We start from the raw sequence: 27,023 nt of genomic DNA, 5'->3' as shown, positions 1-27,023 counted from the left end.
GGCCGAGAGCATCAAAGCAAGAGAGAGAGAGAGAGAGAGTTGGAAGGAAGATGGGCTGCGGCCATGGCAGTAAGCTGGGCGACGCGAGCTCCAAGCTGCTGTGCAGCACAGGGGTGATCGAGCAGCTCGCAGAGGAGCTTCCAGCAAGGAGCAGCGGCGACCTTCGAGCTCGGAGGCGGTTGAAGCTGGCGCGGCCATGGGAACCATGGCCGCAACCAACTGAAACAGGGCCGCTACCAGCCGCGACCAATGGCAGCAGCGGGCAGCTCCAGCGATGTGCGGATGCGGGGTCAAGGAAACCTTGTGCGGTGGCGCGCGGTGGTGGCGGAGCAGCTGGAGGGGTCGATCATGGCCGGCTGAAGGCGGCCAAGGCAGCAACCGAGTTGCTGTTGCAGAGGCAGAGGAGCGAGGGCTGCGAGCAGCGGGTCGCGGCGGATCGGGGCAGTCGGAGGTGGTCATTGGGGCGACTGGTGGCGAGCAACCACGGCAGTAGGCAATGACAAGGCTGGCTGCTCTCGGGCGGAGGCAACTGGTACGCGCTATGCGCGCATGGCAGTAAGCCGCGCGCAGGAAGGAGAAGAAGAAGAAGAAGAAGAGAAGAAAAAGAAGAAAGAAGGAACAGAAGGAAGAAGAAGAAGTTGCAGGCGCAGGAGGTGGGAAGAGGAGGAAGAAGAAGAAGGGAGGAGAAAAGAAAAGAAAAAAAAAAAGAAAAAGAAGAAAAGAAATAGAAAAGAAAAAGAAAGAAAAGAAAATAGGAAATGACGAGGGAAAATCCTAGAAAATTCCCGAAAATAGGAAATTTTGTTTTGGTAATATCCTGGAGATTTTGGCGAGAAAAACGGCTTGGGCACGCATTTCAGGAAATGGCACGCATATCGAGGAAATCAGAGATGCTGAGTTAAGGTAAGTAAAATCTCCTAAAAAATTCCAAAAATTCAAGAATATTATTTTATGAATTGTCGTAGTGAAATATTTGAGAAAATATTTTTAGAAATATTTGAAATTATGGAGGAAAAATAGGAAGAAATAGAGATAAAATTATAGAAAATGCTAGAAATTATGAAAAAATAGGTTTTAATGTTTATTTAAATAATTATGGTGATTAGGATACTTTGAGATTGGCACACAAATCGAGGCGATGCAAGAGACAAGGCACGGAGATCGAGGTAGCCCGATAAGCTTGAGAAGGTAAGTGGTACTTCCTCGAAAATGTTTTCATCATATTGACATGCCCTGATATGTATCCATCACGTAAACTGCATACATGACTATGAAATGCATAAATACACGTTGATATCATTGATCACTCGCATTTGAGGCCGTATGGCGTACGAACTGGCACCGCTACTTTACCAAGGGTGCACCCATACACCTAAGCTTCGAAAAAGAGGGCCGCTAAAATGGTAGGTAGCATGAGGGGTGCAGTTGACACCTACGAGGTAAGACATTGCATACACACATGACATATTATTATGTACCCTTACTTAGATGATTCATCATCTAACTTGAGTTTTGCCCCTGGAATATTCAAACGTTCCAGGTGGAGATTGTAGCAGATTCAAGGATAAATGAGGCATGAAACGGCACTTAGCAGAGTGCATGAAGAATAAAATGTATGTAGCTCATGTATTCTGAATATTTTGAGAAATGTTGAAGATATAAGATTTCATTTATGATCAACATTAAGATATCAGGTTTCGATCTTTGCTTCCGCATTTGATGTGAATAGTGATTCTCTTTCGAGATTAATAGATGGGAATTCTGGGACGGAATCGAGGAATGATGTGGTTTAGCTTTAGTATTTAAAAGAAAAAAAAATTTATCCTGAAATTGTCCCAAGTTTATAACGCGCCCGAAAAATGGGGCGTTACATAAATCTGGTCGTTTATAGCCGTTAAGGACAAAACAGAAAAGAAGATTTTGAAACATAGCATACAGGTTTCGAAACATACTCCTCGTGTTTCGAAACATACAGCCTTTCTAACTGAACTTGCACTTAGAGACAGCATTAAGTGGGAGACAAAATCTTATGCCCACGGTGATTATACACATGATTTCCAATTCAAATTTGAATTTGAATCTTAGAACATGGAGAATACATTTAAAAATATTTTCAGAAGCTTTTAGATAAATATTAACATGCAAAACAAAAGCATCTCTGATTTTTTAAATCTTTGCTGACGAAAATGTTAGAGGTTTTGAAACATAACATACAAGTTTTGAAACATAGTCCAAAACCTGATTTGAAAAAAAATGCATTACATAGATGTTTCGAAATAGCATATACACTTAAAAAACATTGAAACCTTTTCAAAAGGGGTTTCGAAACATGCACAGGAACATGACAGATTTTCAAAGGGATTTGCTTGAAAGTATAATCCATAGCATATATACATTACAACATATTTACATTTCATAAGTTATTTTAATACATAAATGTAAATAAGAAAGTATCTCCTATTTGGATTCAATAAAAATATCCAAAAAATCAAAATCCATAACAATAAGAAAATAGAATTTTGGTTTTAGAACAAACTCGGGGTTTAACAATATTACCACATTCAAAATACATACTTTCTATTTTTTGAAAGTTTATTAAAAATCATTTTAACACCAATGGATATTAGCTATCGAAATGCCAATAGATAGTTTTACAAAATGAAAACATTTTCAAAAATATGTTCTAGTTGGTCTTTTGCCTTAGAACAATTTTAGTTTTATTTTGACCAACGATTTCAAGACTAATTTTGAAAATCACTTTAGGATATTCTTTTAAATCTTTATACTTATTTTTGTAGATCTCCATATGTATAAGAATGAAATTAATTTCATTTTCAATTGGAAAAAATAATACTTTATATTGAAATTAATATATGTTAAAAACCATAACGTTGATGCATGACTTAGGGATTAAGTCAATAGATCTTTTTCATCATCAAAACTAATATACAAAAGTAAGACAACAAAACTTGCCAAGTTCAAGAACCAACACGATGCATTTGTCTTTGTCATTGAAACTATTGGGTTTTGTATTAGATGCCTCTACTTGTCTTTATTAGATATGGATGTTGATATTTGGATTGGGGTGTGTATTAGTTAAAAAATATTCATGAGAGATCACCAAGTCCATCTCTAGATCTCATGATCGAATCACCATATCTAACCCAAAACCAAGAAGACCGTGTTAGACAAATAAACTGATCTAACATATTACAAAAATCTAATAACATTTAGATCAATGCAAAAAATGGATCGCGGATTACCTCCAACCATTGTCATTCTTTCATGTTTTATGTTAGCTTTGGCACTTCCAAGCTCTAGAACACCTTGAATGATTGTGTATAATGAAGAGAAAATGATGATTGAGCCTAGGGACCAAACCATGTATATATATGTATGTTCTTCCATCTAGAACGTGCATTCATTACCACTTTACAACTCAATCAATGTGCTAACATTACTGAAAATGTTTGGACCATAATCAATTAAGGAATTACATTTACAACTCAATCAACATAGTTAGCACATAATGGAAATGTTGGACCATCATTAATCAAAGAACTTTACATTCTCCCACTTGGTCCATACGTTTAACTTGATGCCTTAACTTAATCTCGTTGATTATCGTTTCTCAAGAAATAAATACATAAATTATGGTGGTAAGTCCTCTAACAATGAGTATTACCTTCCATGTATTATAATGCATTCAATTTCTCAAGAATTATATTTCATGTGGCAACATTACTTATTAACTAAATCCTATGTTTATTCTTGGTCTTATATAGATGTGTTTTCTCATAAAAATCAAGGTGCACATGAATATGAGAAAACATCACAATAAATAAGAGTTCCATTCAAATATCAAATGTATACAATTACATAGTGGAACCAAATCCCATCTTATCAACGTGATCCTTGAATTTCAATGGTGGCATTCCTTTAGTCAAAGGATCAGCAATCATCAACTCAATACTGATGTACTAAATGACCATTTTCTTTTCTTTAACACATTCCCTTATGACTAAGTACTTAATATTGATGTGTTTACTTCGACTTCCACTTTTGTTGTTCTTCACCATAAAGACCATAATTGAATTGTCACAGAAAATTCTTAATGGCTTAGAAATGGAATTCATAACCTTAAGCTCAAATATGAAACTCTTGATCCATACACCGTGTGAAGTGGCCTCAAAACAAGAGACGAACTTGACTTCCATAGTGGAAGTAGCAGTCGAGGTCTGCTTGACACTCCTCCATGATACAACTCCACCGGTTATCATAAAAATGTATCTTGATGTTGATTTGCGTGAATCAAAGAAACCAGCAAAGTTAGAATCTGAGTAGCCAATCATTTCTAGATTATAGGTCCATCTATACATAAGCATGTAGTTCTTGGTCCCTTAAATGTACCTCATTACTTTCTTTGTAGCTCTCCAGTGGTCCATACTTGGATTACACTGATATCGTTCTAACATTCCTATAGCAAATACAATGTCAAGCCTTGTGCAAACCTGAGCATACATCAGGCTTTCGACAGCAAAAGCATATGGAATGTTCTTCATTTGTTCCCTTTCAAAATCATTCTTCGGGCATTGGTTCAAATTGAACTTATCAACCTTGACAATGAGAGCTACACTTGGTGAGCAATCCTTTATCTGAAATCTCTGTAAAACTTTATTAATATAGGTTTCCTGAGACAAACCCAAGATGCCTCGAAATTTGTCTCTATGGATCTTAATGCCAATGACATAAGATGTCACACCCATATCCTTCATATCAAAATTTTTAGAGATGAACTACTTTATCTCATGTAGCAAACCCTTATCATTGGTTACAAGCAAAATGTCATCCACATATAAAACAAGAAAATAAATCTTACTCCCACTGACCTTCTAGTATATACATTGATCCATGGGGTTCTCAACAAATTCAAATGAAAAAATTACTTCATGGAATTTAAAATATCATTGGCGAGACGCTTATTTTATGCTGTATATGGATTTCTTGAGCTTGCAAAGCAAATGCTCACCATCACTAGAGTGGAACCCTTTAGGTTATTTCATATATACCTCCTCCTCTAGATCTCCATTGAGAAAAGTTGTTTTCACGTCCATTTGTTGCAACTTAAGGTCAAAATGAGCTACTAATGCCAAAATAATGAGCAAGGAATCTTTCTTAGATACCGGAGAAAAGGTCTTCGTGTAATCAATTCCTTTCTTCTGAGTGAATCCCTTAACAACAAGTCTTGCCTTGTATCTCTCAATGTTTCCTAATGAGTTCTTCTTAATCTAAAAAACTCATTTATAGCCAATGGCTTTTGCACCATGAGGTAACTCAATAAAATCCCAGACTCAGTTACTCTTCATAGAACTCATATCTTCCTTCATGGCATTATACTATAATTCTAACTTTTTGCAACTCATGACCTATGAAAATGAATCAAAATCATTTTTAGCTTCAATGTTGTAGTCAGATTCTTGTAGGTACACTATATAATCACTAGGGATTGTTGATCTCTTAGTTCTAGCTAGTGGATCTCCTTAATGTTGTATCAACATCTTCCTGAGAAGCTTGTGATTCAACTGACTATTCAGGAGGTGCTGCTAATTCCTGAACTACTTGATCCATTGGAATGTTACCAGCAGCTTGTAGAACTTCATCGATTGGTTGTTCAACACCAATTGGAACTTAAGGGGTGTTGTGAACTATAACCAATCTATCATTTAAGGTGGAAGATTAAAATTCTGAATAATCATGTTTAGGAATTTTGTTCCTGATATGATCGCTCCCACTGATAAAGTCATTCTCAAGAAACTTTGTGTTTCTTGATTCCATAATTCTAGTGTTGTGAGATGGACAATAAAATATGTATCCTTTAGACCTTTCAGCATATCCAACAAAAATCCCACTAATGATCCTCGAGTTTATCTTTTTCTCTTGTGGATTATAAATTCTCACTTCAAACAGGCATCCCCAAATGCCCATATGTCGCTAATGGTGCCTTTGAAACAGCCTTGGTTGGAACCTAGTTTAATATATACACAATCGTTTTTAATGCTTCATTCCACAAGGATTTAGAAAGATTGGAGCTGCTAACATACTCCGCACCATGTCAAATAGTGTTCGATTTCTTCTTTCTTCCACACCATTCTGGTTTTGTGAAACATGTATGGTGTATTAAGCAACTACTCCATGCTTTTGAAGAAACTTAACAAACAGACCAGGTACTTGTCCATCATTAGTGTATCTACCGTAATACTCTCCACTTCTATCTAATTTCACGATTTTTAATTATTTCCCACATTGTTTCTCTATTTTAGCCTTAAAGATCTTAAAGGCATCAAATGCTTCGCTTTTGTTATAAAGCAAGTAGAGATACATATATCATGAGTAATCATCAATAAAGGTGATGAAATATTTCTGGCCATGTGAGTCCATGTCTGGACTACATATATCAGTATGTATGATTTCTAATATGCCTGATCTCATATTAGCACCTTTTTTGGACTTGTTAGTCTGCTTTCCCTTAATGCAGTCCACACATGTTTCAAAATCAATAAAATCTAGAGTACTACGTACCCCATCATTCACTAATCTTTTAATTCTCTCTATGGAGATATATCCTAATCTTTGGTGCCATAATATAGATGAGTCCTTTAATAATACACCTTTTAGTACCAGTATGAACATGCATTGAACTGTAAGTGATATTATCTTGTAAATTAATACAATAAAGACCATCAAACAAAATATCATTTCCAACACAGTCAGAGTTATAAAACAAACTGAATGATGTGTCTGAAAATTTTAAGGAATATCCAAAAGGCACAAGTCTAGAAACTAAAATCAAGTTTCGTGAAAAACTTAGAACATAGAAGGTCCTATCTAATTTTAAAACAAAACCACTACTTAAATTCAAAATACACATCCCTATAACCTCCATACATGAACCCATCTTGTTTCCATATAAGATATTTTGTTCACTTCCCACTGGCTTCCTTAGGTTTGCATACCGTACAAGGAGTTTGCAATATGGATTATAGAGCCAGAGTCAATCCACCAGGTATTAATATTAATATTAACCATATTAGATTCATAACAAACAAATGAGGTTGGATTACCTTTATCCTCAAGCCATTTCTTGAATTTAGCGTAGTTCTTCTTCACGTGTCCCTTCTTCTTATAGAAGAAACACTTGGACTCCTTCTTAGTATTAGCCTAGGGTGGTATTTTATCCTTCCCCTTCTAATTGGCCTGAGATTTATCTTTTCCCTATGTTGTAGTTAGCATTGCACTTTCATCATGCTCCATCACAAGCCTCCCTTCCTCTTAAACACACATGGTCATTAATTCATTGATTGACCATTTATCCTTATGTGTGTTGTATGAGATTTTGAATGGCTCATATTATGGTGGGAGAGTGTTCAGGATATAGTGTACCAAAAAAGAATCGGACATCATAACTGTTAGATGTAAGCCTTTAAGACCAATTCTAGTGACATAATAGGGCTTGATCTTGTAACTCTTTAAATTCTATTTAACGGCAAGTTTATGTTTTATTTAAATTATAATATGGTTTAAATTAAACATATATATATATATATCCTTTAGTATAATATAGAATAGATACAATTCTTAAGTGCTAAGAACATGTGTGACGGATAATCCACAATTTGTTATACTATAAACATGTTTCTAGTCATAGAGTTCCTAACCTAAATATTAGAAACTCGCAAAAGCTAGCACATCGTCTTCCTCCTTGTTTTGTATGAGATACTAAAACATAAGGTTGGTGAGTCTCGTGTCATTTTATATAAGATATAGGGGGAAGATGAAAAAGTGCTCGTTAAAAGAACGAGTTCACTAAACGAGACTATTAATATTAAATCACATGGATTTTATTTCATGGGTCAATGATTCAATGTTAACTACGAATTTGTAACTAGTACTTAGACCTGAGATGACATGGATATCTATGTGTTGGTGGATTAGAATATCAACGATATTATATGGTTGTTCTAATCAAGGATGACCATACGTATCTATATGCCTAGTTTAGTAATAGATGGGGTATGTGTGCATCAGACATAGAATCTATCACCTCGAGATATATGAGGAGTATATCCTATGCAATCTAGTAATCACTTGACGACAAATCCTTGGCCGAGGTAATATGACGATGGAATATATGTTCCATAAAGGCTGTGTTATATTAGTTAAGATTGATTTTGGATTTGATCATATGACAAAATTAAGAGATTTGACCTACTGACTGTGATCTCATATTTTGTCGGGATATAGGATGATAGAGGGACTGTATTGCATGGCATCATAGTGTAAGGTTCACATTTCTTGCTTCATCTTAAATTGGTGATTAGTGGTTAATTTTGTAAAATTTTGTTATAATTATAACCCTCATTTTGATTTTAAATTGGTTTAATTGAATAGTTATGTGTAATATATATATATATAATAAAATATATTATAATAAACATGTAAATATAATATATATTATAACATAATACAAATACTCAATGGAGTCCATGCATGGAGCATCTATATAATATACCATATAATATATCATATAAATATATACATAATATATAATTTAATAACACTCAATTGCTTGCTTGTAGGCATGAAGAATGAGGGCTTGGAGACTCAAATTGGATTGAAGAATGAAGAATTTAAACCCAACCTATGAAGAATTAAAACCCAACACATGCCCATTAAATTTAAGGCCCAACACATGTTTAAGGCCCAACTTGAGCAAACTCATGGAATACATCATTTGGAGAAGGCTCAAGCATTTTTTTTAATCCTAATGAAGACCAAAAACCCAATTATAGAAAAAAAAATTATTTTTAAATATTTTTTTTATGAGTGCTTTATTAGATATGTTTTTTAGCTAAATCCATTTAACTATTAGATGTGTATTATAGCTAAAATCCATTAACTTTATGAGTGCTTTATTAGGTGTGTATTTTAACTAAAATCTATTTAACTTTATGTGTATATTATAGCTAAAATCCATTTAACTTTAAGTGTGTGAGTGCCCATTATATATAATTATGTCTAGTTGAATAATTGAAATTATGTGTTTTGTATTGCATCTTGTGGGCTATAAATAGCTCACTTGATTGTATTTGTAAGAGTGGTTATTATTCTTGAATCAAAACTTAGTAGTTTTCTTAGAATTCTCTCTTTGAGAATTGCTTTTATTCTCTCTTATTTTCTCTATTGTTTTCTCTTGTAATCTTACTTTCTTTCTTTCTTCTCTCGAATTCTTATGTTATTTATTGTTACTTTATTATCAACCGCTTAAATGGCCGGTTAATTTCTGCTTTTAAATTTCTGTAATTTTAATTCCTGTCATTTTATTATCCACTGCCTAAAATGGCCGGTTAATTTCTGTTATTTTAATTCCTGTCATTTAAATTTTGTTATTTAAATTACGTTATTTAAACTCCTGTCAATCAACTTTTAAATGGAGATGAGTAGCTAAATCCAATCTTGGGTTAAGGTAAGGACAGTGTCCAACGCCAATGATTCCCAAAGAAAACTGCGCTTTAAATGAGTGACATTAATTTAAATTTCAGTATGGGTGTGTAGTAATTATTGAGAAATCACTAGGTTTGGATTGGAGCATAAGTCTAACTTAGAGCTTTCATGCCATATATGGGAGCTACTAGAACTGGAAACGCTATCATATCCAAACCCGGATGATTAATTTAGTTATTTTGTGTATTAATTGCAATTGGATTTATGGTAATTACTTAAATTAAAATCTCGCATATCATGTATGGGGATTACTTAAACTAAAACTATCATCATCTCTAATTGCATTTAATAACAAACTCTCATATCTTAAATTAAATTAATGTTGCTAATCTATTCTGCTAAAATTTAGGAATCAACAGGTTGGTGCTGAAATTGTCTTAAGTGCTATCCAATTTCATATTTTCACCTTTAACGTTTATTTCAACTTCTGTCTTGCTTTATTTCCTAGTATCTGTTATCTAAAAATCCATAAAAAAAAATAACCTTGTTGTCAATTTGTCCAAATGCGTGTGCGTGTGTGTGATATTCTTTTTCTTTTGCTATAAATAAATCTCTCAGTAGACGATTTGGACTCATCCAGAAAATACATATTTAAATTTGGACTACAACTACACTCGTACACTGACGAGTATAAACCTCTCACCAAAATAAAGAAAAAAATATAAAAGTTTTAATGTGTTTTTATTGTGTTTTAATTGCAGGGTGAGAGTGCAACCAATTGGGTAATCATGACATATTACTAGATGTCACTTATAATTTATGAGAATTAATATTTAATTAATTATCGTTGCCAATTTAATTATAAACCCAGAAAGTCCCACCCAATAAGAAATCATTTTAAAGAAAAAATGACAAATTAGTAATTATGGAATTACTAAATAATGGTGCAATTATTTATAAGATAAATAAGGATAATTAAATGATTAATGGGTTAATTATTTAATTATCAAGTTGGATCGGGCTTCTTACTAGCACATCAAGCCTGGTCCAACTACACTTAGGGTTTCTAGGGTTTGCCTATAAATAGGACATTAAGCCCTTGAATAAAAAACACAATGCAATTAGTTGTATCTAGATTAGATTGAAATTTAAGAGAAATTTTAGAGAAATTTTCGCGTCCTTTTCTCCTAAAGTCCCTTGGAGTCTTGGCGATTTCAGGTGGACTGACTCGGCATCTCACATGTGGGAGATTATACGACTAGTTATCTGCAATGAATTTTGTTTTTGTCTTAAGGTAACTTTTAATCTATGTCTTCGATTTCTAAACCGTATGTTTTGAAAAACGTGATACTTGTAAAATCAGATTTTGTTTCCACTGCGTATGATCAGATCATAATTTTCTAACAGTAACCTCGAGTTTCTTAAGTTGAGCCACAATGTCCCTCATTTGTATAATGTGCTCACGCACACCTTTCACGTTGGTGAGCCTCAAGGATGAGAACTTCATAATTAGGTTGCTTACCAACGCCTTATCTGAAGTAATGAATTGATCATCAATCACTTTCAGCAAGTCCCAGACGTTTTCATGCTAATAGACAGAACCATGTATGCTAGCAAAAGTCTTAGTCTTAATGAACATCATGTTGAGGCGATTAGATCACTCCCAATGTTCATAAAGTGCGATGTCCGTTGTAGTATTGGTATCAGTGATTGCTGGTGACTCGTCTTTCCTAATAGCATAGTCAATGTCCATCCACCCTAGATGGAGAAGAATTCTCTCCTTCCATATCTTAAAGTTATCATCTGTTAATTCAGGAATATTGCAACAAATATCAGAGAAATGATAAGTTGTGAAGCTGTATAAATATTATAAATACTTATGTCAAAATTTTGAGGTCTAAATTAATTTCATGTTTTACCAATGTAAATCATACATGAATAAATCTAATAACATAAAAATTGCATGTGGGCTAAATTTTTAATTCAAGCAGATTCATATGTTTTTTATGATAGAATTATCAAATTATGTACTCAATTCATGATTTATGGGTACATTATGAGAATAATTCTATCAAAAATAAATTTTATGATAAAACTATCAAATTATGTACTAATTCATAATTCCTATGGGAATATTATGAAATAAGTTGATATTTTATTCTAATTAATTATATACATATAATAAAAGTTCATGTGGGAAAAAAATTATTATATTAAGTTATGTGATCCTAAAAATAATATATAATTTTATTTAATTAAGAATGTTGTGGTTAATCTTTAATTAACTAAAATTTTATGGATCACTAGAGATTTAAATATTATACACAAAATTAAGTTTTATGTGAATAATCTGTATTGCATAATTTAACTATGCACAATATATATTATATTATACACAAAAAATATTCCCATATATCATGTAATAAACATAAACACAATATTGTATAATTAAATCATAATATTATGCATATATTGTCAATTTTATGCAAATAAACTTATTCAACATATTACATAAATTAATATGGATAAAATAAATTAATTCATGCAAATAAGTTAAAGCAAATAATTAAAAAATTCTTTTTTTTTTTTAACAAAAATGGGCTGGCGACTATCCTTAATTTTGCAGGCCAAATAAATGGTTAAGTTCAATAATAGGTTAAAAACCATGAATGGCCCATGATAAAATAGGCCTAATAATGAATTAGAAAACACAGCATGCCCCATCCACCAAACGGCCCATGAAAAATCAGTCCACTTAATGGTCAAATTGAAGCATCAACCCATGGAAAACCAGCCCATTGAATGGCCAAATTGAAACACTAGCAGCACAATGTCGTCTTCAACCTCTAGTCAGGTCATTTTGACCCAGTTTCAACTCGTCAAGTAGACCCGATTAAATCTCATGATTCCAACCATTAAATTGGATGATTTAAATTACAGAATATTTAGAAAACAATTTTCTAAAGATTCCTAAACTCAAATCATCAAAATATTCTAGAAAACTGTAGATCAAATCTAAACTTCAATAGAATATGTTTCCTAAAAAATTTCCAGAATTCTGAAAATGTAAGGCAGAGGCAAATAATGGCTCTGATACCAACTGTTAGACAAATAAACCAATCTAACATACTACAAACATCTAATAGCATTTAGATTAATGCAAAAAATGGATCGTGAATTACCTTCAACCATTGCCGTTCTTTCACATTTTTTGTTGTCTTTGGCACTTCCAAGCTCTAGAACACCTCGAATGATGGTGTATGATGAAGAGAAAATAATGATTGAGCCTAGGGACCAAACCATGTATATATATGTACATTCTTCCATCAAGAATGTGCATACATTATCACTTTACAACTCAATCAATGAGCTAACATGGCTGGAAATATTTGGACCATAATCAATTAAGGAATTACATTTATAGCTCAATCAACATAGTTAGCACATAATGAAAATGTTGAACCATCATTAATCAAAAAAGAACTTTACAGACCTAACACTCAAATAGAGGCAAACAGTCTAATAAAGGCCAACACACATGAGCAAACATAGGAAAAAATTCAATCAAATATAGGCGAAGACTCAAATGGAAACCATATAACATATCGTTCGAACTATCAACATAGTCACAAAAACCAAATAGATAATATAACATATCATTAAAACTACATCCACTATATATCTTTACAAATAAATAAGATCACTTATTGTTAAAGAAAAGATCAACAACATAGTTTTAAGGTAAAAGCATACTTTCAGAAGGGTAAAAGGAAAGGGGGGGAATGGCGGAGCAGCGTACAAAAATGGATTGTTGGAGGGTAAAAGTATCTTCAAGCAAAAGTAGGGTCAAGTTGCACATGACTACTAAGAATATGGGTAAACAATAACCAAAAGGGAATGCAACAAATGGAGAGGGTAACAACTAATCATCAACACCATAAATCGGAAGGACACATAAAAAAGGTCGAGAGCATTCCAGCAAGACAATCCAAAATCAATTTCTACATTAATACACCCACATAAAGCAATCTCATCTACCATTTTCTTATTAGCTAGCTAAGCAAACATAAAGCTGAGTTGTTATCCCTAGATCCCATGAGTGAATCACCCATGGAACTCCCATTAACGTTAGCTTGAAGGCACTTAGCCCAGTGATAACCACCTTTAGGACTAAAAGACTAGTAGTGATTGAGAGCTCTTTTCTAATGATTACAAGGGAGACCAAACTAGGACCCCCAACAAGAAATATTATCATGATGGATTAAGGACTAGGGTAGCAATGGGCCAATGGGAAGAGAGGAAACAAGAGAATGGCAACGGTAAAAGGCTTGCATATTGAGGTGAATCCATGGGTATAGGGTAAAGGCAAGGAATCGAAGAAAGAAAGAGAAAGGGAATCAATTGTCAGGGGGATATCATAGCTAATGCATATCAACACAGATCGTGGAGGCGTGCTAAGCCCTAAATATAAGGAGTGAAGAGGGGAGAGTGTGTAGGAAAAGAAGCTGCAAAGAATGGGTGTTCAAATTTTAATTTAGATCTAAAAATTGGATTGAATTGGATAAAAAAAACTTGGTACAATACAAGATCAAATAAGTTTAGTTAGAAAAATTTGAAAATGGATCTCAATTTTAGAATGAATAAATAAATCACTATCTACATATGTACAATAATATATACAACAGGGTATGTGTTGTAACTGCTTGCACTAAATACATACACTATATACAATTAATATAATATATTTTTAGTGTAAGTAGTGATCTATATAAATTAAATACATGCAATGTAAGTGAGTACATACATGCACTGTAGTGTAAATTCAAACTTGTAATAGTGTAAATACCCGTAGTGTATGTATATGTACAATACATATATTTTTGTGTTTACATACAATAGTGTATGTTAATTAATAGGAATATTCAAGAGTGAACTAGTCCAATCTCAATAAAGATAATGTGCTAAGGTACACTTCCAAGAGGAGGGGGTGAATTGGTACACTTAATAATTTGAGAGAAAAAGATATGATTTAACACAAGTGAGAATTTTCAAGGAAATACTTGGAACAATAAATGAATCAAATTGTAATACCCAGGAATGATTTGAGGATATAAACGGTATTTAGTGAAGGGCATAAATGGACTTTGTGGAAAAATAAGACTATAGGGTACACAAACGCAACTTTGGACGATCGAATTAGTCAGAGGGAGTACCCTGGACCCTAGATAGCCAAGGAAAATGGTATAGTATCGACAAGTAATATGAGTTATGATTTTAGGCATCAAAAGAAGTTGGATCGGGAACGGCTCTCGGTACAGCTAAAAAGGCAATTGTGACTTAGGCTGAAATACCGAATTATCGTACGGGGCATCCAGGAAGTCAATGGAACCCCGAGGAAGTTCATATTTGGCATATAGAGTAACCCTTCAGTAGTTTTTTGGAAGAAACAAAAGGATTTTTAGCCAAAACGAAGATTCGGGCCTAAGTGCAGTTTTTCGAAATTGATAGAGGGAGGTCGAAACGATATTTTTTCGGAATTTTAAAGAGAATGTTTTAGGATATTTCAAAGAGTTATAAAGGTCTTTAAAGAGAAGTTCAGTTTTTGAGCTAGGGACAAAATCGTAATTTTTTTGAGGTTGGGGTAAAAGTGTAATTTATCTAAAAATTAGCGGCATTAGCGTAATTAGTCTTTTTTTTTTAGGGACTAAAATGCAATTAAAAATTAGTCCGAGGACCATGTTGAAAAGGGTTAAAGTGCAATTACCCAAAAGTCCGGGTCAAAGTGTAATTATTGAAACCTTTTTACTATGGGCATTTGAAAAATTCAAGAAAAAGCCTCATAAATGACTTTAGTGATAAAGATGAAGTTTCATGATGATATTAGAGATAAGATGAAGCATTATGATGACGTTAGAGATAAGATGAAGGCTCATGATGACTTTAAAGATAAGATTTGATTGGATAAGATAAGATTTGGATAAGATTTTTTTGGATATGATTTGAATAAGATTTGATTTGGATAACAATAATTATATAAAATCTTAGAAGATTTAGAATGATTGCAGAATATCTTAGAAGATTTGGTAATGATTATATAATATCTTTGAAGATTTACAATGATTGCAAAAGATATTAGAAGATTTAGAATGATTGCAGAATCTCTTAGAAGATTTGGTAATGATTATATAATATCTTTAAAGATTTACAATGATTGCAAAAGATATTAGAAGATTTTGAAATGATTGCAAAAGATATTAGAAGATTTGAAATGATTATAGAAAATCTTAGAAGATTTACAATGATTGCAGAAGATCTTTAGAAGATTTGAAATGATTGTAAAAGATTTTGGAAGATTTGAAATGATTGCAGAATATATGTTTCTTGGTGGCTAAGTTTCCAAAAAACTATAAATAGGGGTTCATGGCTAAGGATTCTCTCATTCGAAATTATGAGAAGTTCGTGTTAAACAAGAGTGCTTCGGGTTTAGTGGATAGAGGGCTTTTTAAGCATACGCGAAGCATCACACGCGCAGAGCACCTAGGCAGTGCGTGAGGACGTGTAAGGAGGTGGTTTGGTTAAAAGACTTGACGAGTTGCACGAAAATTGAGGTTGGGCACAAGATTCGAGGCATTCTGAATACGTTCGAGGTGAGTGGTTTGATTCTAGCTTTACCTTGTCTTGGAAGTGTTTTTAAATGCTTGTGGTGAGTTTTAGCGAGCGGTTTCGCCCTCCCAGACTTAGGTTGTTTTACCCGGCTTTTACTTATGAACACTGTGTCGACATTCGCTGCATTGCATTAACTGATTTACTTTAAAATGTTGGTGCATGGCGTGTGAATTTTCATATCGTTTGGGGTCAAGTTTCATTGCATTGTTCGGTTCATACAGGGCGGGACGGGGTCTTCTTGGGAATGGGACACGGTTAGTCCTGGTGATCGGGTGACACGGTAGGGCACCCGGGGCCAGTATTGGTGATCGGGTGACACGGTAGGGCATCCGAGACTGGTAACCGAGTGACATGGTAGGGCACCCGGGGATTAAGTATGTTAGGGAAATTTCTCAAGTTTAACGTGTCATGCATGTTGTCGTTTAGTATGCCATGCTCATGTGTCTTTCATGCATTATATAAACTGTTTCATGCCTTCACTTAGATGTTTTATCATCTAACCTGGGCTATGCCCCTGGAATGTTTAATGTTCCAACCAGGAACTGCTGCGAGGGCTAGGATGTGGCCGGTTGGGGGCCAATGGTGCTTAGTTTGATAGTCGTTGTAACATTTGGAGGCTTCAAAATGTATTTCAGGTTGTAAATGAACAGTTGTATAGTAGCAAAGTTGTCATCTGATCTGTATTACGTATGTTGTTAAGGGAATACCATGTAAGAACTACGATATTTGATGTTAATATATCCGCTGCATTGTATTATGTCTCGTTTAGTTTAAGATTATTGATCTTGATAGTTAAACGGGCAAGGCTGGGGTTCTCGGGGTTTGTATCTGCATGTGAAGATAGTTCTTGATACATTGCACGTGTTGAACTAAAAAGAAAAAAAAAAAAAAAGAAATCTCGGGAATACCCTTATAGTGACACGCCTGGTGAGACGGAGTGTTACACAAATAGTGCAAGCAAGAGAAGAGCACAATGATTTATAGTGGTTCAGCTTAATCCAAGCCTAGTTTGGTACCTTAACTCCTCACTGAGGATTTTTGAACCAATCCACTAATTGAAAGAAATAACCACCTATTCACAAGATATGTTTTCTAGCAAGAATGCTAGATGATACAACCTCCTACAATACTTGTAGGCCTTTTAGCACTTGCTAGGTAATAAAAAAAAAAAATGCTTCAATAAAAAGAGAGAATCTGAGAATTAAATTTCTCAGTTACAATGTCTCTCAATTGATACAAGGCTTAAAAAATAAATGACAACAATGAATGCAAGAATAGCCTTGAGAAAAATTGTGACAATTTAAAGTATGAGAGACAAAATATGAGCACTTGTAAGTTGGAGCACTTGGACACTTGTAATGAATGTTCTTCAATCCCATAAATGTTGCACCAACTAAGTATTTATAGTTGAGGGCGAGAAATGCCAATAATTGAGCCTTTATAGATGATTTAGCTGCATTAAATACACTGAAAAACTAGCCATTAGAATTTTTCTCAAAAGAAATTGTCGATAGTTTGGTTCAAAACATTGAACCAAACTCTATATACTGTCGACAGTTTCTATACAGAGGCTGTCGATAGATAGATCCAAAGAGCATGCTTTTGAACTGTTGACAGTTTCACAAATACTGTCGATAGATTGGCCCTTTAACAATTGATACTGTCGATAGTTCTTAGACAAATGTTGAGAGTTTTGAAATATGATTTTCAAAAAGGCTTTTCTTTTTAACTTAATTTTAAAAACAAGTTTCATGGATTGAACACGATTTCAAAACTTGTATTATGATCAATCTTTGATTGTTTGGAAGAATAAGAACATGTTGACATGAAAAAAAATTATTTTAGCTTGATTACAATATGTTTGAAAATTATACTTTGATTTTTCAGAATTGTCATTATCAAAACCAAAACACCAAAACCATTATTAGACGATCAATCTCCCCCTTTTTGATGATGAAAAAACCAAGATTAAATTTTCAAAAAAAAAATCAATTTACAAATTTTCAAGCTATTTTCAAGGGTTTCTCCCCCTTTTTGTCATAAATCATAAAAGGGTTAAAAAAAAATGTTAAGCTCAAGGGTAAGTAAATGCGATTTTGATGATAACAAAAATATTTTTATAATGTAAATGTATTTCTTTCTCATACAAAAAGTAAATTTATTTTTAATTAAAAGTAAGTACAAAGAGTAAATTTATTTTAAATTAAAGGAGAATTATTTTTAGACATGTCTTATTGTTTTAATTATTTATGTCTCAAAAGTTTATATTTGAATTTTCAAATTTTGAATTAAATGAGAATTGTTTTCTCTTACTCATGCAAAAAGTAAATTTATTTTGAATTAAAGGAGAATTGTTTTTAGACATGTTTTCTTGTTTTAATCATTTATGTCTCAAAAGTTTATATTTGAATTTTTAAATCTTAAATTAAAGGAGAATTGTTTTCTCTTACTCATACAAAAAGTAAATTTATTTTGAACTAAAGGAGAATTGCTTTTAGATATGTTTTCTTGTTTTAATCATTTATGTCTCAAAAGCTTATATTTGAATTTTTAAATCTTAATTTCTCATGCAAAAAGTAAATTTATTTTAAATTAAATGTAAGACATGTTTTCTTATTGTTTGAGAAGGCCTAAACATTTTTTGAATTTCAAACTTCATATTAACTCTTTCTTTAATGGCTAGTGTGTTTGGAAGATGTATATATATAGGGTAAGTATAGAGACTCAAATTAGAACAAACTTGATAGAGCATTCAAACAAGAGTGAGAAAGTTCGAAATGCTGGAAGTGTGTTGGCTTGTGGAATTCTCAACCGTTGGTGACTTATTTGTAATTGTCTCTGGTTGTAGGTTCGTTATTTTTACTCACTTGTTATGTGAGGCGATTGTATTTGCTAGTAATGTGTTAGTGGTTCTTGCTTAGGCAAGGGATTGTATGTTGGTTTTAACTCCAATTTAAAGCTAGTGTTGATTCTCCCTAGTGGAACCTCAAGCTAAGTCTTGAGAGAGAGGATTAGGCTATTTAGGGCCGAACCTCTATAAATTCTCTTGTTCTGTGTGATTGTGTGATTTTATTGTTATTAATCCTATTGCAATCACCACATATTAAGATCACAAATTTAAGAGTTTTTAAAAGAGTTAAAATTATTAATTTTTGAAAAACCCAATTCACCCCTTCTTGGGTATTTTTCACCCCCTCTTGGGTATTTTTTTGGGCAACAAAAAATATTATTACAAAAGTTGGAGAAATACTCCCCCCTAGACTGATATAGCATCCAGGAAATTAAAGAAATGTGGTCAAAGGAAGTGTTACGCTCATTCAGATAATCCATTCACATTCGTTCATAATCAAGTAGGAATTCAAGAGGAATAAGCACAGAAAGCCATGCATTAAAAACCATCATTGTCATTCAAACATTTTGCACATTAAGGTTTCAAAATATGAGAACAACTTAGAAGACAAAACACCAAAACATAAAGTACTAGAGAAGAAATTACATTCAAGAGTTAGTAAAATGTGTGAATCAACATATAATCATTTAGAATTCCAGAAGAGGAGGCTGAGATGATGAAGGGAGACGAGACAGAAAGGTCTTCATCATCAGTTGAATCATATAGGCTTGCTGGGTTGCAGCTTCATCTTGTTTTGCACGTATCTCTCTAACTCCATGCCCAAGCACATCAATTTCGGTCTTAAGATAGGCAAGGCCATGGACAGTGATGTCATTCGGAGGATCTAATGATTCACCCATAGGAAAGTTGGATTGAAAAGGAGATGAATGAGGAGGCTCTTGAGGTTTAGAATAAGGAGATGAATGATTTGGATCATCCTCACCATCGGAAAAGGGATGTCATCCGGAGGTTTAGAAAAAAGGAGGAGGCTTTTTGACCAATTTATTGGATTTGTTTTTGGTATAACCAACTTGCTTCAAGGATAATTCATTTATGAATTTTGAAGAATCGAGTTTGACTTGACGAACATTTCCAAGATGTTCAACTTTTGAATCAATTATAGCACTTAGGAGTATGTCATAGGGTAGGCATCGATTTTTGGTAGAGAAAGCTCCTATCATCTCACTCATAATTATGGAACAAAGATTAATTTTTATTCTAGTCATGATATTAACATGATCCAACAATCTTCCTTGTTAACCTCAAAAAAATATCCACTTCTAGGAGATATGATATGAACAACTATGAGATGTAAGAGATAACCCATCATGGACAATTTTCTAGAAGAGCTGATAAAACAAGGAAGAGGTTCATCTTCAAAAACAGTTTTGGCAGCTAAGTCAAAATCAAAGTTGGAAGGTTCATACACTGCACCACCAAGAGGTATACCAAAAAGATTACTAATTAGATCATTATCAATGATGAAAGGAGTACCACAAACATTAGTTGTAAACTTGGTTAACAAGGGATAGTGATTGAAAACATTTGATGCATTGCAATAAAGAGCCCTAATTGCATCCCCATATACTCCCCTATGAAGATTTAGAAATGATATCCACTCGAATGACTCTAGATTAGACAAATAGGGAAAACCATGATCTTCAAGAAACTTGAGTGTGATAACACGACCTAAAAACACTTCCCTAGATGAAAAGGAGTTCGAAAATCATTTTAGATTGCAGGGAATATAAACTAACCTTTGAAGATGAGAAGGTTTGTTTGTTTCAACATTAGCCACGACAATGGGATGCTTTGTTCTTGCCATTGATGTGAAATCGATAGATTTAGGGCTAAGAACATGGAAAAGAAGGTGAGACCGAGAAGAGGAGCGAATAGGAATGGTCGAGCACAAGGGATAGGAAGAAATTTAAAAGAGGCAAAATCCTAACGGTCGCAGGGTTTTTAAAACCCTCGATTGAAACTATTGACAATTTTTGTTGAATTCACAAACTTTTATATCAGTCTTTCATACTGTAGACATTTTTAAAGAGTCTGTCAACAGCCTTAGAAGCTGTCGACAGTATTTATAAGACTGTCGACAAGTTTCGTCATAGGCTTTTCATAACTTAACAAATTATAAACACAACCATTTCACAAAATTTTCACACGAAATTTAAATTATATATTGCACACATTAAAAGTATACATCATCAAGGGACAATCATACCTACCTCACTTATAAAATATTCAAATTTTTGTTTAGCTAGATGTTTTGTAAATACATCGGTTATTTGATGATTAGTGTCAATGAACTCTAAACTTATGTCTTCTTTTGCACATGGTCCCTATTAAAGTGATGTTTAACTTCTATATGCTTAGTTCTAGCATGGAACACTGGGTTTTTGGTCAAGGCTATGGTACTTATGTTATCACATTTTATTGGAATGTTGTAAAGCTTTAAGCCATAATCTTCAAGTTGATGTTTCATCCATAACACTTGTGCACAATAACTTCCGGCCGCCACATATTCGTCTTCTGTGGAAGAGAGTGCAACTGTATTTTGTTTTCTACTCAACCATGAAACTAGAGAATAACCTAAGAATTGACATGATCCACTTGTGCTTTTCCTATCTATTTTACATCCATCATAGTCCGTATCGGTATATGTTACAAGTTTGAACTCTTTTGTTTTTGGGTAAAGTAACTCCAAATTTGATGATCCTTTTAGGTATTTAAAAATTATTTTTATTGCTTTTTGATGTGATTCTTTGGGATTAGATTGAAACCTAACACATAGGCAAACACTAAACATAATATCCAACCTACTTGTTGTCAAATATAAAGTGATCCAATCATGCTCATATATACCTTGTTATCTACAATTTTGCCTAACTCATCTTTATCTAGATATGATGAATTATTCATTGGAGTGGCTATAGGTTTACAATCCTGAATGTTAAACTTCTTAAGAAGATCTTTAATGTATTTTTGTTGAGAGATATAAATTCCCTCACATTCTTGTCTAATTTGTAGTCCTAGGAAATATTTTAGTTCTCCCATCATGCTCATTTCAAATTCCCCTTTCATTAGATTTGCAAATTAATCACATAAGTATTTGTTTGCAGATCCAAATATGATATCATCTACATAAATTTGAACTAAAAAGATGTCTTTGTCTTGAGTTCTAATGAACAAAGTTGTATCTATTTGACCTCTTTTAAAACCTTTTTTCTAATAAGAACTTGCCAAGCCTTTCATACCATGCCCTAGAGGCTTCTTTTAGACCATACAAAGCTTTGGTAAGTTTGAACACATGATCTTAATATTGAGGATTTTCAAAGCCGAGAGGTTGTTCCACATAAACTTCCTCATTGATATACCCATTCAAGAATACGCTCTTAACATCCATTTGGTATAGTTTGAAATTTTTAAAGCATGCAAGTGCCAACAATATCCTTATGACTTCTAATCTAGCAACAGGAGTATAGGTTTCATCATAATATATTCATTCTTCTTACTTATATCCTTGAGCCACCAACCTAGCTTTGTTCCTTACAACAATACCATTTTCATCCATTTTATTTCTAAACACCCATTGAGTTCCAAAGGTTGGATAATCCTTAGGTCTTGGAACCAATTGCCATACTCCACTTCTTTCAAATTGATTTAGTTCTTCTTGCATGGCAATGATCCAATTTTCATCACTTAACACTCCCTTAAAGGTTTTAGGCTTTATTTGATATAAGAAGGCAACATATTGACATTCATTCCAAAGAGATGACCTTATCCTAATGCCTTTAGATGGATCTCCTATTATTTCATTTTCTTGAACATATTTTCTTTCTCTAGGAAAAGATGGTTCTTTCTCTAGATAAGTTGTATTTTCTTCATTGGGAATATCTTCAATTTGGGAATATGGTTCACCTTGATCTAATGAAAGTTTTTCATAATTTTGCCCTAATTCATTTTCACAATCTTCCCTAGGTTTTGGATTTTCAAAATTTGCATCATCAACTATAAATTGAATTGATTCTTCAACTACAAGAGTTCTTTGTTGAATACTCTATAGGATTTACTTTGAGTTGAATATCCTAGGAAAATTCCTTCATCACTTTTTACATTAAATTTCCCTAAGGATTCTTTTCCATTGTTAAGAATATAACGCATACTTCCAAAAACATGAAAATATGCAATGTTTGGTTTTCTACCCTTGTACAACTCATAGGGAGTTTTCTTCAAAAAGGGTCTTATGGAGACTTTATTCATAACATAGCATGCGGTATTGATGGCTTTGGCCCAAAAATATTTAGGAAGATTTTTGTCGCATAGCATGGTTCTAGCTATTTCTTGTAAAGACCGATTTTTCCTTTCAACTACTCCGTTTTGTTGAGGTGTTCTAGCACCAGAAAAGTTATGTTCAATTTCATTTTCTTCACAAAAGATTTTGAAATGCTCATTTTCAAATTCTCCTCCATGATCACTTCTAATTTTTGAAATACAAAAACTTTTATCTTTTTGGAGTCTTTTACAAAATACTTCAAAGGATTTGAATGCAAGAAAGATTACCCAAGTGAATCTAGAGAAATCATCCACAATAACTAGAACATAATATTTTCCTCCTAGGCTTAGAGTCCTCATGGGACCAAATAGATCTAAGTGAAGTAGGGTTAATGGTCTAGAAGTTGATACATCATTTTTAGGTTTGAATGAAACACTAATTTGTTTCCCTTTCATGCATGCACCACAAATGTGGTCTTTTTCATATTTGATCTTAGGCAACCCTCTAACAAGATCATGTTTACTTAATTTGCTAATGATGTTCATACTTGCATGTCCTAGCCTATTATGTCATAACCATGTAGTTTGGGAAATAGAGGATACTAAACAGTTTTCTATATTTGATAGAGGAATGTCCAAGAATGTGAGATAAACATTTCCTACCCTCTTTCCTTTTATTTTAACTTCATTTGATTCCATACATATTACTTCACATGAATTATCATCAAAGCATACATTATGATTCATGTCACATAGTTGACTAATGCTAATCAAGTTATGTTTAAAACCATCTACTAAAAACACATTTTCTAACACTAGATTTGGAAAGCAAATTGAGCATATACCAAGAATTTTACCTTTGGAGTTGTCACCATAGACAACATTACCTTCTTGCTTGTAGATGATGTTGTTAAGAAGCTTCTTGTCCCTGGTCATGTGCTTTAAGCACCCACTATCAAGGAACCACTTGCTCCTTGAATCACTTACAAAAAGAGCAACCTGCCACAAAAACATTCAAGTTGCTCCCTTTGGTACCCAAACCTTCTTGGGTCCATTAATGTTAGCATATAGCTCATTCTTTGGCACCCAAATTTGTTTAAACTTAAGTGGATTGTTTCTAATAAAGCACTTGTTAATTGAATGACCATCTTTACCACAATAATGACAAGTGATCCTTTTCCTTGATGTATTAGGTTTTTGAAATGATTTTCTAAACACAATCCTTTGATTTGATGCTTTGACAAACACTATTTTGTTTTGATTCACTTGAACCAGATCAAAGCCAATTCCTTGTTTGTCTCCAAAATTACTTTGTGCTCCTAAGATCATTTCTAGTTTCTTTTTGCCTTCTACCAATTTTTCTAAGGATTTTTTCATATCCTTATTATCCTTGGTGAGATTCTCTTTTTCGTCATTCAAAACCTTAATCTCATTATCCCAAGATTCTTTTTCATCTTTCAACAATGTCATTTTCTCTTCTAATTTTTTAATCTTCTTCTTTAAAGCATTTTTTTTTCAAATTCACTTGTTCAAATTCATTCATTAATTCATTGAATGCATCATGTAATTCTTCAAATGTAAAATTTGAAATTGAATTAGTAGATGGAGTCGAATAGGATACCTCTTCTTCAATGATGGCCATGAGACATATGTTTGCCACTTCATCTCTTTTGGATTCTTCACTCGATGATAGATCATCTTCACTCCATGCCATTAGAGTTTTCTTCTTCTTCTTTTCTTTCTTCTCCTTTCTTTTAAGCAAAAGGACACTCAGTCCTTATGTGACCTAATTTTTTACACTCAAAATATTGAATTTCATTAGGAGAATTTGTTTCTTTTTTATCTTCATCCTTTTTAACATTCCTTCTTTGGTTAAATCTACCTTTCTTCATAAATTTGATAAATCTTCTAGCTGGCATAGCAAAGCCATCCTCATCAATATCTTGTGATTCTTTGTCTTCATGATCAACCTTAAAAGCAACATTCTTGTTTTTCTTTGATCCATCTGCATCATTTCTTTTCATCAAAATTTCATGAGTCATTAGAGAACTTAATAAATTATCAAAAGCAAGGTTGTCTAGATCTTTAGCTTCAATTATGACAGTGACTTTTGGATCCCATGACCTAGGTAAACTTCTCAAAATCTTTCTTACCTTTTCTCCATTAGTGTATGTTTTTCCTAAAGATTCTAATGCGAAAACAATGTCATTAAACCTAATATACATATCCTTAATAGATTCATTTTCTTTCATGGAAAATAACTCATAATCATGAACAAGTAAATTAATTTTGGCTTCCTTTACCTGATTTGTACCTTCATTTGTTACCTTAAGCTTATCCCATATCTCTTTGGTTGTTTTACAGGTTGAAATACAGTTGAATTCCTCCGAGCAAAGAGCACATATCAATGTGTTCATTGCTTTGTTGTTTATCTCCATATTCCTTCTTTCATCATTTGTCCAAAACTCAATTTTCTCCATATCAGACAGCTTAATTTCCTTTTGAATGGCCTGCATTATGCTGGAATCCTGTATAAGATAAATTTGCATTCTAGTCTTCCAATAGTTATAGTTAGTGCCATTGAAATAAGGTAGACAGGTGGTGCTTTAACCCTCAGTTTGTGATGTGCTAGCAAAGTGTGCCATATGTGTAGAACTTTTTCCCTAGGCAATTAAACCTACGACAAACAATGGAAACCTCCTCTAATACTAATTGATAGAAACAATGTGCTAAGGTACACTTCCAAGAGGGGGGTGAATTTGTACACTTAATAATTTGAGAGAAAATCAAATTTATTTTTATGAAAGATAAGATTTAGCACAAGTGAGAATTTTTAAGGAAATACTTGAAACAATAAATGAAGCAAATAGTGCAAGCAAGAAAAGAACACAATGATTTATAGTGGTTCGACTTAATTCAAGCCTAGTTCACTACTTTAACTCCTCACTAAGGATTTTTTAACCAATCCACTAATTAAAAAAAAAAATAATCCCTTATCCACAAGATAGGCTTTCTAGCAAGAATGCTAGATATTACAACCTCCTATAATACTTGTAGGCCCTCTAGCACTTGCTAGGTAATTAAAAAAAAAATTACTTTAGTAAAAAGAAATAATCTGAGAATTAAACTTCTCAATTATGTCTCTCAATTGATACAAGGCATAGAAAATAAATAACAACAATGAATGCAACAATAGCCTTGAGAAAAAACTGTGACAATTTAAAGTATGAGAAACAAAATATGAGCACTTGTAAGTTGGAGCACTTGGACACTTGTAATGAATGTTCTCTAACCCATCAATGCTACACCAACCAAGTATTTATAGTCGAGGGCGAGAAATGACAAAAATTGAGTTGTTAAGGATGGTTGAGCTCCATTAAATGCACTAAAAAACTAACAGTTAGAATTTTTCCTGAAAGAAACTGTCGACAATTTATCTAAAACTATCAATAGTTTGATTTGAAACATTGAACCAAACTCTATATATTGTTGACAAATTTTATACAGAGATTGTTAACAGATAGATCCAAAGAGCATGCTTTTGAACTGTTGATAGTTTCATGAATACTGTCGACAGATTGGCCCTTTAAAAATTGATATTGTCAATAGTTCTTAGACAAATGTCGACAGTTTTGAAATATGATTTTCAAAAAGGATTTTTTTTTTAACTTAATTTCAAAAACAAGTT

This window comes from Diospyros lotus, chromosome 5 (genome assembly GCF_014633365.1).
Source record: "Diospyros lotus cultivar Yz01 chromosome 5, ASM1463336v1, whole genome shotgun sequence".
NCBI lineage: Eukaryota > Viridiplantae > Streptophyta > Magnoliopsida > Ericales > Ebenaceae > Diospyros > Diospyros lotus.
The sequence above is the reverse complement of the archived record's forward strand: the minus strand, read 5'-3'. Positions refer to the sequence as shown.